The sequence below is a fragment of the Onychomys torridus genome, chromosome 4, assembly GCF_903995425.1.
Source record: "Onychomys torridus chromosome 4, mOncTor1.1, whole genome shotgun sequence".
In the NCBI taxonomy this organism is placed as follows: Eukaryota; Metazoa; Chordata; class Mammalia; order Rodentia; family Cricetidae; genus Onychomys; species Onychomys torridus.
The window spans coordinates 118,466,138-118,474,988 of NC_050446.1; positions in this window are offsets into that span (position 1 = coordinate 118,466,138).

The window sequence follows — 8,851 nt, forward strand, 5'->3', positions numbered from 1 at the left end:
AGCTGGAGGGGATAGTGACAACCACCTTTACAAAGGGGCTACAGTCTGCAAGATGCAAATATAAGAAGCCCTCTGAGTGGGCTCCTTGTCCTTGCCAAGCCTCAGTGTCCTTATCTGTAAAATGGAGCAGCACAGCTTCCATCATGCTGAGAAAATTAAATGAAGTCATATCTAGTGCACCAACAACTATACAAGCAACATCTGGGGTCCTATCCACCTGGCAGCAGAGCAAGAGATAGGGTACGAGGAAGTTGGGGGGCACTCAGGATTCACCCCTAAACCCCAGACTCTCCAGAATTGTATGGCTGGGTCTTCCAACCCATTTCTCAAAGGGTCCCACCTTCCAGCTCTTCCCTATTCTGGTGAAGCAGGCTTTCAGCTACAGGTGAGCTCGAGTTAATGGGCCTCTGACCCATTTTTCTAGCAGACTCATTACCTCATCATTAGCCTTGAAGAGAAGATGGTGGCAGCTGATTAGCAGGAAGCTGTCACAGCTGAGGCGGGGTGGGATCTGAGTCATCTGCCCACTGCCAGCAAATTCCGACCTCAGCAACTGATGCCAGAATCAGGCAGAAAGAATTCACTGACCCCATTACCATGTCCGCCTCTCCTGTATTCCCTAGGGAAACGGAATGTTACCCCCATCTCAGCCTGCCGTGGCTTCTGAGTGATTTCAGCCAACTATGTGGGATGGAAGAAAAGCGATCGATTGTCAACACTCCCTGCCATGAGCCCGGTGATGCTCATGGACACTCTTAGACTAGGTTAGAATCTGTACAGCCATCCCTGCCTGAATGACTGAGCTGGACCTCTTCTAGGAGACTACCTGGGGCCACTCTGCAGATCGCAAGGACCTACACACCTCACATACCTAAGTGATGGGGGAGAGGCCAACCATTGTCAATAGGATGCACTCTCCCTCCCCCATCATGTCACTGGATCTTAGTTCCCCATTAAATCCAGGTTTGGACCCCACATTCCCCAGCTGTGGTGTCAAATGCGATGACCACTCGTGTCTGAACACTTGAACTGTGGGGAGCACCGGGATAAAATGCACAGGACATTTCTAAGACACTCAAAATACAAAAGCAGAAAAGATCTCATTAATACATTTCTACTTTGAGTGCGTGCTGAAATGTTAATATTTTAAACGTGTTGCAATAAATAGAATGTGATGCTAAAATTCATTTCACATTTCCTTGCATTTTTTTTTTTAATAGAGCTACTGAGGTTGTAAAGTTCTGCTTTGTGGTTAGCATCTGGCTTCAATAAACACCAAACTCTGCCCTAGACACTGTCCGAGCTGGAGTTTCTCGTGTCTCACAGATGGTTAGCTGGAAGGTCTTTCCGTTCTGCCCAGATAGGAATCACAGGTGGGCAAAGGGGAAGGAAGCCCCTTCGTGTTGATGGCCCTGGGGTTCCAGTGACTGACAAGCTGAGCTTCCAGACCCAGATGCTTCTAGCTCTAAGCCTTGAGAACTAGAGACTGGCAGCTCCAGCGTTCACAGCTGCCGTTTCTGCCCAGGCTGCTCAGGCAGGGGTTTATTCTTCTGGACTGAGTGCCAACACCTGGCAACTCCACTGAGGGCTTCAGAGGGTTAGGAGTGTTGATGTCAGGACTGTGGTGCTTCAGCCCATGGGGACTCTTTAGACTCCCCCAGTGCCTAGGGCTTACAATCCTCACTCCACCACTGTCCTGTCTTCTCTTTGGGATTCTTCAGCTGTCTCCTAGTGTAGACCTCAGGGCTGCCATGGTAGTTTGAGAGAGAATGGCCCACAGAGATGTTTGGGAAGGATTAGGAGGTGTGGCCTTGTTGGAGGAGATGTGTCACTGGGCTTTTGAAGTTTCAAAAGACTCACCTTGTTCCCAGTTAGCTCTCTCTGCTTCATGCTTGTAGATGAAGCTGTGAGCTCTCAGCTCCGGCTCCAGCACCATGCCTGCTGCCTGCTGCCATCTTTCCTCTGATGGTCTTGGTCTCAGACCCTCTGAAACTGTGAGCCCCAAATTCAACACTTTCTTGTATGTGTTGCTTGGTTGGGGTGGTTATCACAGCAACAGAAAGGTAGCTATGACAACTGGGTCCCTTGTGGTGAGGAAGTCACACAGGGAGCTTGAGACATCTGGCCTTATGATGTCCACAGTCAGAAAGCAGAAAGAGAAGAATGTGTGTTCAGCTTGCTTTCTCTACTTCAGACAGTCCAGGATCCCCTGTCCAGAAAATGGCCCCACTCAGAATTAAGATGGGCCTTTCCACAGCAATTAAAGTAATCAAGATAATCCCTCACAGACATTCCCAGCCTGTAGCCTTAATCCAGATAACCCCTCACAGGTGTACCCAGGGGCCCATTCTAGATAACCCCTCACAGGTGTACCCAGAGGGCCATTCTAGATAACCCCTCACAGGTGTACCCAGAGGGCCATTCTAGATAACCCCTCACAGGTGTACCCAGGGGCCCATTCTAGATAACCCCTCACAGGTGTACCCATTCATGTCCTGATGATTCTAGATTCTTCAAGTTTATTGGACCTAATGTTACAGCATGGGGGTTCTACATAGGAAAGATGCTTCCAGACTAACCCCAGTAGCGGGAAGAGGAATGAGGCATTCTGGGGCACAGGTTCTAATCCCACTGATCACAGCCGACATGCACACAGCTTCTGATTCTACCAATCACAAGCCTTATGTGTGCATCCATCAAAGTCCTTGACCTTGTGGTTTAAAAGTGAAATACCCCTCAGAGGCTCACACACTTGAATATCCAGTCCCTAGCCATGGCTCTCTTTCAGAAGAGTATGGAAACTTTAGAAAGAGGAGCCTTCCGCAGTTAACAGCAGGCACTGCTCTTGCAGAGGACCCAAGTTTGGTTACCAGCACCCATGTGGAACTGCTCACAACTGCCTGGGACTCTAGCTCCAGGGGATCTGATGCCCACTTCTGACCTCTGCCACGCCTGCACTCACATGTGGATATACTCAACCCTCCCACACACACATTTATATATAATTAAAAGTAAAATAATTCTCCTTTAAAAATTAGAAAACAGAGCTCTGCCAGAGGAAATATGTTACTCATAGGCAGTCTTTGAAGTCTTATATCCTGGCTCCGTTTTCTAGTCTCTCCCTGCTTCCAGACTGCCAGTGTGACATGATGGGCCAGCCGGCATTATCCAGATCTCCAGGCTAGACTTGCCTAGAGCAGTCATGACCGAAGGGAGCCAAGTCTCCCAAAGCAGCTGCTGTGACTTCACCAGCAGCTGAGGCAGCTGTGTCCCACAGGGTACCGAGGAGGCATCTTCTCAGTGTGTCCATGAAGCGTTCGTTCAAAGCGTAACCGCCTACTCAGCCATCAACAGAAGCACGTCTAAGTTGGCGACAGCTTCTTGCTTAAGGCAGCCAGGTACAAGTGAGGGACCTGACAGCTGTCAGTCCAAGAGTCAAATTGGGTAGGCCCCCAACAGCTTAGCTTACTTGAAGAAAAAGTAAACATTAAATTAAGAGTGCTCATCAAAAAAGCAGGAATCTTTGTAAGTACATATGTGTTGGGGCATGACATTGACAGGAATGCGTACATGTATGTTGCATGCACATGGATGTACATGTTAGGGCATGTTGCAGACAGGACGAAGTGGGAAGAAGAAATGGCCCTACACTCAGGTCTGCCTGATCCCCCATATAGCTCCTTACTTTGTCATCTTGCTGGATCACAAGAACCTGCGGCCTGCAGGTTCTAGTCTTAATAAGGAAAACAAGGTGCAGAGATGTGTGCATGGGTGAAGACTGCTTTCTGCTCTGCCAACACACTCAACAGCAGAGGGGCAGCTGCCACAGCCAAGCTTAGAGGAAGAAGCCGTGTGATGGATGCTCTCCCTAACTGCCTGTCTTCCCTCAAAGTTCACCACAAAGCTGTTTCCTCAGTTTCCATAACTTGCCATGACAATAGTGATGGTGGTGGTGATAAACTCTGTGTGTGTGTGTGTGTGTGTGTGTGTGTGTGTGTGTGTGTGTGTCCGGTTAGGCTAGGCTCGCTGGCCAGCAAACCCAGAGATCCTCCTGTCTCTGCCTTCCTGGCACTCTAACTATATGCCATCACACCCAGCAGTTAGCTCGTGGCCACACAGCAGTTTACGTGCAAAGCCCTCCCTCTGGGCCAACTCTCATGCACACCTGGCACTTGCGCTTCTCTGTGGCCGTCATCCTCACTCTCACCACAGCTGACACTGGCTCTTTCTAGACCACAGAACAGCCCTTGTTGTGGCTGTGATTCTGCCATTGTTTGTAGGGCAGTGACTGTGACAGCTCAGCGTGCTCCAATCTGTACCTGTTCCCTGCTTCATTTACACCTGCAGCACAGTGCTGGTTGAGGACAGGAACCTGAGCACTGGGACATGGGAGCATGTGCTAATGAGCCCCGCTGGAAGGATGACTCACTGTGCCTGCCTTTTGTTGGAGCCCTCTAATCAGAGTCCTTAGAAAGCATTCCCGATTCCCTAGCCCCTCAAAACCTGACTGCAAGAGAAGAGATAGCGAGGGACATGACACAGCCTGGCATTTCACCTGCGGGAGGAGCCAAGGGCCACTTGCCTCACGGTGCGCTCCTTAAACAAACCTTTCAATCCAACACCAGCTGGTGGGCTCCTATCTAAGGTTGAGTTGGAGCGAGCCCTCACAATTAATCAATAAACCAAAGACTCTATTTTAGGCATAAAACACACAAAAGTCCCTGATGTCAAGCACCAGATGCAGGCTTTCTCGGCTTCGGTGGTGAACACTGAATGCCAATCCACATTTCCCCATGTGTTCCCTTCTCCAGATCAGAGTCTTTCACTGGTGTTTGTCAACAAACTCTGGGATGTGTTAGATGATTAATTCAAAATAAGTTAATCACATAGCTCCTTTTTAAGGCACAGAATAAAAAGCATCCCTGTGATATGCAAACTTTGAAACGTAACCTTTAAGAGTCTGTTGATCTGAAGACATATACCAGCTCAGTGTCGAGGCCCTGTAAACTTAGAAGGTGGGGTCCAGCTTGAGAAAGGGGGTAATCGGGGTGGGCTGCTGGGGTAAACTAGCTCTAGCGATTTCCTGTCTCCTTATCTACTTCCTGCCACCATGTGAGCGGGTCTACCAAACCCTCCCTCCCGTGACAGATGGAGCCCTCTGAAACCATAAACCAAAAGAAACGTTTCCTTCCTTCTTAGTTTTATTGGGACATTTTGTCACAGACATACAAAAGTAGCTAACATGTTGGTAGTGAATACACACTCACCTCAGGCCCTGGAGCAGCCTCACCCCCAACCCTGCCTTTCTCACCTGCCAGTGGAACTCATGTCTTTCCCTTAGGCTATGATCTCCTAGCTTCAGCTGGCTGGCCTCCCTTTGGCGCTAGTACCCCACGCTCTCTCCACACTCAACCATGAACACAGGCCTTCAGGTCCATGTGCACAGCAAGCCTTTCTCCCCTCCGGACCTTAGTACATGCCTTTCTCACATTCAAACAGCCTAGATGTCACCCCACCCCCAGAGCCTTAACTGGCCACCCTTGCCTAAAGAGTCCTACCAAAAAAACCTGGGGTCACATCACAGGAGTGACAGGAGGCCACTCACTGATGAACCTGTTTCTGATTGTCTTTGTCAGTGACAAGGTTCCAGTGCTTTAGACCCCACATGCACATAGTAGGTGCTCAGTGAATATTTGTTGAATTAACAAATGACAGGGGTAGTTGAGAGGATTGTCCTGAAGGCCTTGAGGGATGTGAAGGATATTTACTTCTAAATAGCATTAAATAGGCTCACTGCCAGGTGTGGTGGTACACAGCACACAATGTAATCCTAGTGCTCAGCATGCTGAGGCAGGAGGATCACAGGTGCTAGAGCAGCCAGGCTCCATATTAAGACAAAACAAAATAATAGGGGCCAGAAAGATGTCTCGGTGGGTAAAGGAAATTGCCACCAAGGGTGATGACCACAGTTTGAACCCTGGGACCCATGTGGTAGAAGGAGAGGACTGTGAAAATTGTCCTTTGACCTCTATATGTGCAGCATGGCGGACACACACACACACACACACACACACACACACACACACGGGGGGGGGGGGAGATAAAACATAATTCAAAATAAAAATAACAGCAAAATGCTGCAGGCCGCTGGAATATATCATAAGAACTCAGCTGGTTATGGCAAAGTCACTACCTGGAGGGATCAAGGAATTCCTTCAGAGGAAGCCAAATTCCAAGGATCTTTTGGTGTTACTTGGCTTGTTATATATCAGTTGTATTCTGTTATGAAAATCATGTGTACCTTCATAGTTTTCCCAATTGACTTTTCCCTAAGAAGGGCTAACAGTGTGGACTGATTACTCTCTGGACATTCCAGGTATTTGGAGAACAGCCTCAGGAAAGACTTTCTCTGGAATCAGATATCTCTCTTAGCCACTCTCAAGAACTAACAGTAATAACAAGTCTCCTGATTTAAGATAAATTCCACAAGGAGACACTGCCTAGGTCAGGTGAACCTTAAGTAGTAGTTTTACACAATTTAGCTCGGGACAGTCCTTTCTTATAGCCTTACTAACTTTATAGACCTCTAACTCCTCACCTAACCACTTCTACGAATATTTAGATAACCTTGTGTGCTGACAGCTATGCACAACCAGAACCCCAGTTCAAGCCTCCCTGTAATTATCCTCACTGGCAGCATCCGGCCAGGTCCATCCCCAGACTGAGGAAAGTACCTTATCAGAGATACCTCTGTACTCTCTAAGAACATACTTAAGTGTCCAGACCTGTTTGAGAAGGCCTGGCAGATGTGCCAATTAAGCTTAACTACCACCTTTCCCAAATCTTTCCTCTAGTTCCAGATCTCCCTTTAACTATCACCAGAGGCATCTAGCTGTGCACAGGTTGCCTAGCGACTGAGCATACCTCCCCCCCCCCCCCCCGCTGAGAAACCACAGATAGCTTGGACAGATAGGAGCCACAGGAAAAAAGAAGGCAGTTTTATTTTTAATCATGTTTAAGATTATAGTTGAGGACATAAGATCCCTCTTCTTAGTTATTACCTGAATTTAGCCTTTACTTAATTCATTTCCCCATTAGTCACTTCCCTTTGGGGTTGCAAAATGATAATTAATGGTTATTGCCCCTCTGTGTGATTCTTATCACCCCTCCATTTGACCCTAGAAGCCTGGCTTTGCACTGCCAAGGGAATACTGCTTGTAAGTGTATATACCGGGACTTCCAGGACACTGGAAGACAGAGAAGAGAAAAGAGAATGGAGGAACTAGATGGGTAAGAACTTGAGAGGAACAAACTGAGATGGGGAAGAACTAGACTGAAGGGCTAGAAGAGAGGACTAGAGGAACGAGATGGAAGATGAGGAAGAGCCAGATGGGGAAGAACAAGATGAGAGAGAAGGAGATGGGAGAGGAGCTGATATGGGAAAGAACTAGATGGATGAGAACCTAGAAGGGACAGAACTGGATGAAGGAATTAAAATAGAACCTGGAGGGGACAACAGATAAATGTAAGGAGAAATTGGGCAAGAAAGGAGCTAAAAATGAGAGCAGAGTATAAGCTTGTAGAGAGAGAACCGACACAGAATAATAAAGTGTACAGACTAAGGAGTTTCGTGTACATGGATTCATTTCTTTTCATCAAAGATTAATTATCAGCTGGTTGCAGATTCTTCTCAGACCCTGGGAGGGGACTATAAGGGGCTGAGCCCCCATAGTCCCTGTTAGCAAAAAATCCAAAACCAAAAAACCCTATAGCAACTGGAGACCTTGAGGAAACCTCTGGAGTTTGGCCTCAGTCATACCTCAGATGCCGGGTCAGCAGACCCCCCGATCCCTTCCTGGCACACCCCAGCCAAACTGGCTCCAACACGTCAGCCACATTGGTTAAGGACTGAACAAAGCACAAGAAAAATGTGTTTTTAAAGCAATCCAGAGCTGTAAGTAGTGACACACACCTAGAACTTCAGCCCTTGGGAGGTGAAGCAAGGTTATCACTGGTTTCAGAGCAGCCTAGGTTATATAGTGAGACTCTTTCTCATAAAATAAGCCTAGGAATCATCCTGACCACAGTGGATGGGAACACGAGGAGTATTATGTCAAGGGTCTACCACAGTTGGTTCAGGTCTGAAGGGACAGCTGGGGGTCTGAGCTACCATGAGCCAGCAATGTTTCCCCACATGTACAGGGAGAAAATTCTATCCCCCCTCAAGGTCAGGTGGCAGAGCTGTGATAATGGAAAGAGTAGTGTGCACGTGGGTGGCACGTGGCTGGTGCCAGCAATCGTGGGGACCTATGCCTGTGATCTCTCCTGCTGTGCCCCCTTCCCACTGCCACAGCAGTCCTGGAACCATGCAGACTCTGAAATGCAGACCATCTCAGGATTCAGAACCAATTACCAAGTTTCTGCAGGTGTCTGGTTTACCTCTTGGGGACATCAAGAGTCTTAATTAATTATGATCTGAATGGGTTTGATGTTCCAGGAATAAAAAGGCATAAAAGAGCCCTTACTATTTTCAGGAACATTAATTATTTAATGGACACTATTCATACAAAATTAGGACTGTTAAATATAGGTTAGGATTGGGAGCACTGTGGGTATTTTAACCCCAAAGCCTCTTCTCCAGCATATGTCCTCAGGGCTGTGCTGCTGGTCCTGCAGAAAGCAGACTGCACTCTAGTCTGAGCTCTGCTGTGGTGTTGCTACTTGCCTGGCCTCAGGTTTATCATCCCTTAGTGTCTGTTAGATGGTTTTCAACAAGAGAATTCAGAAATGTCCCATCCTGGGTTTCATTTCTCAGGTTCTTATGCAGAGGGTCTGGGATGGGGGCCAGAAT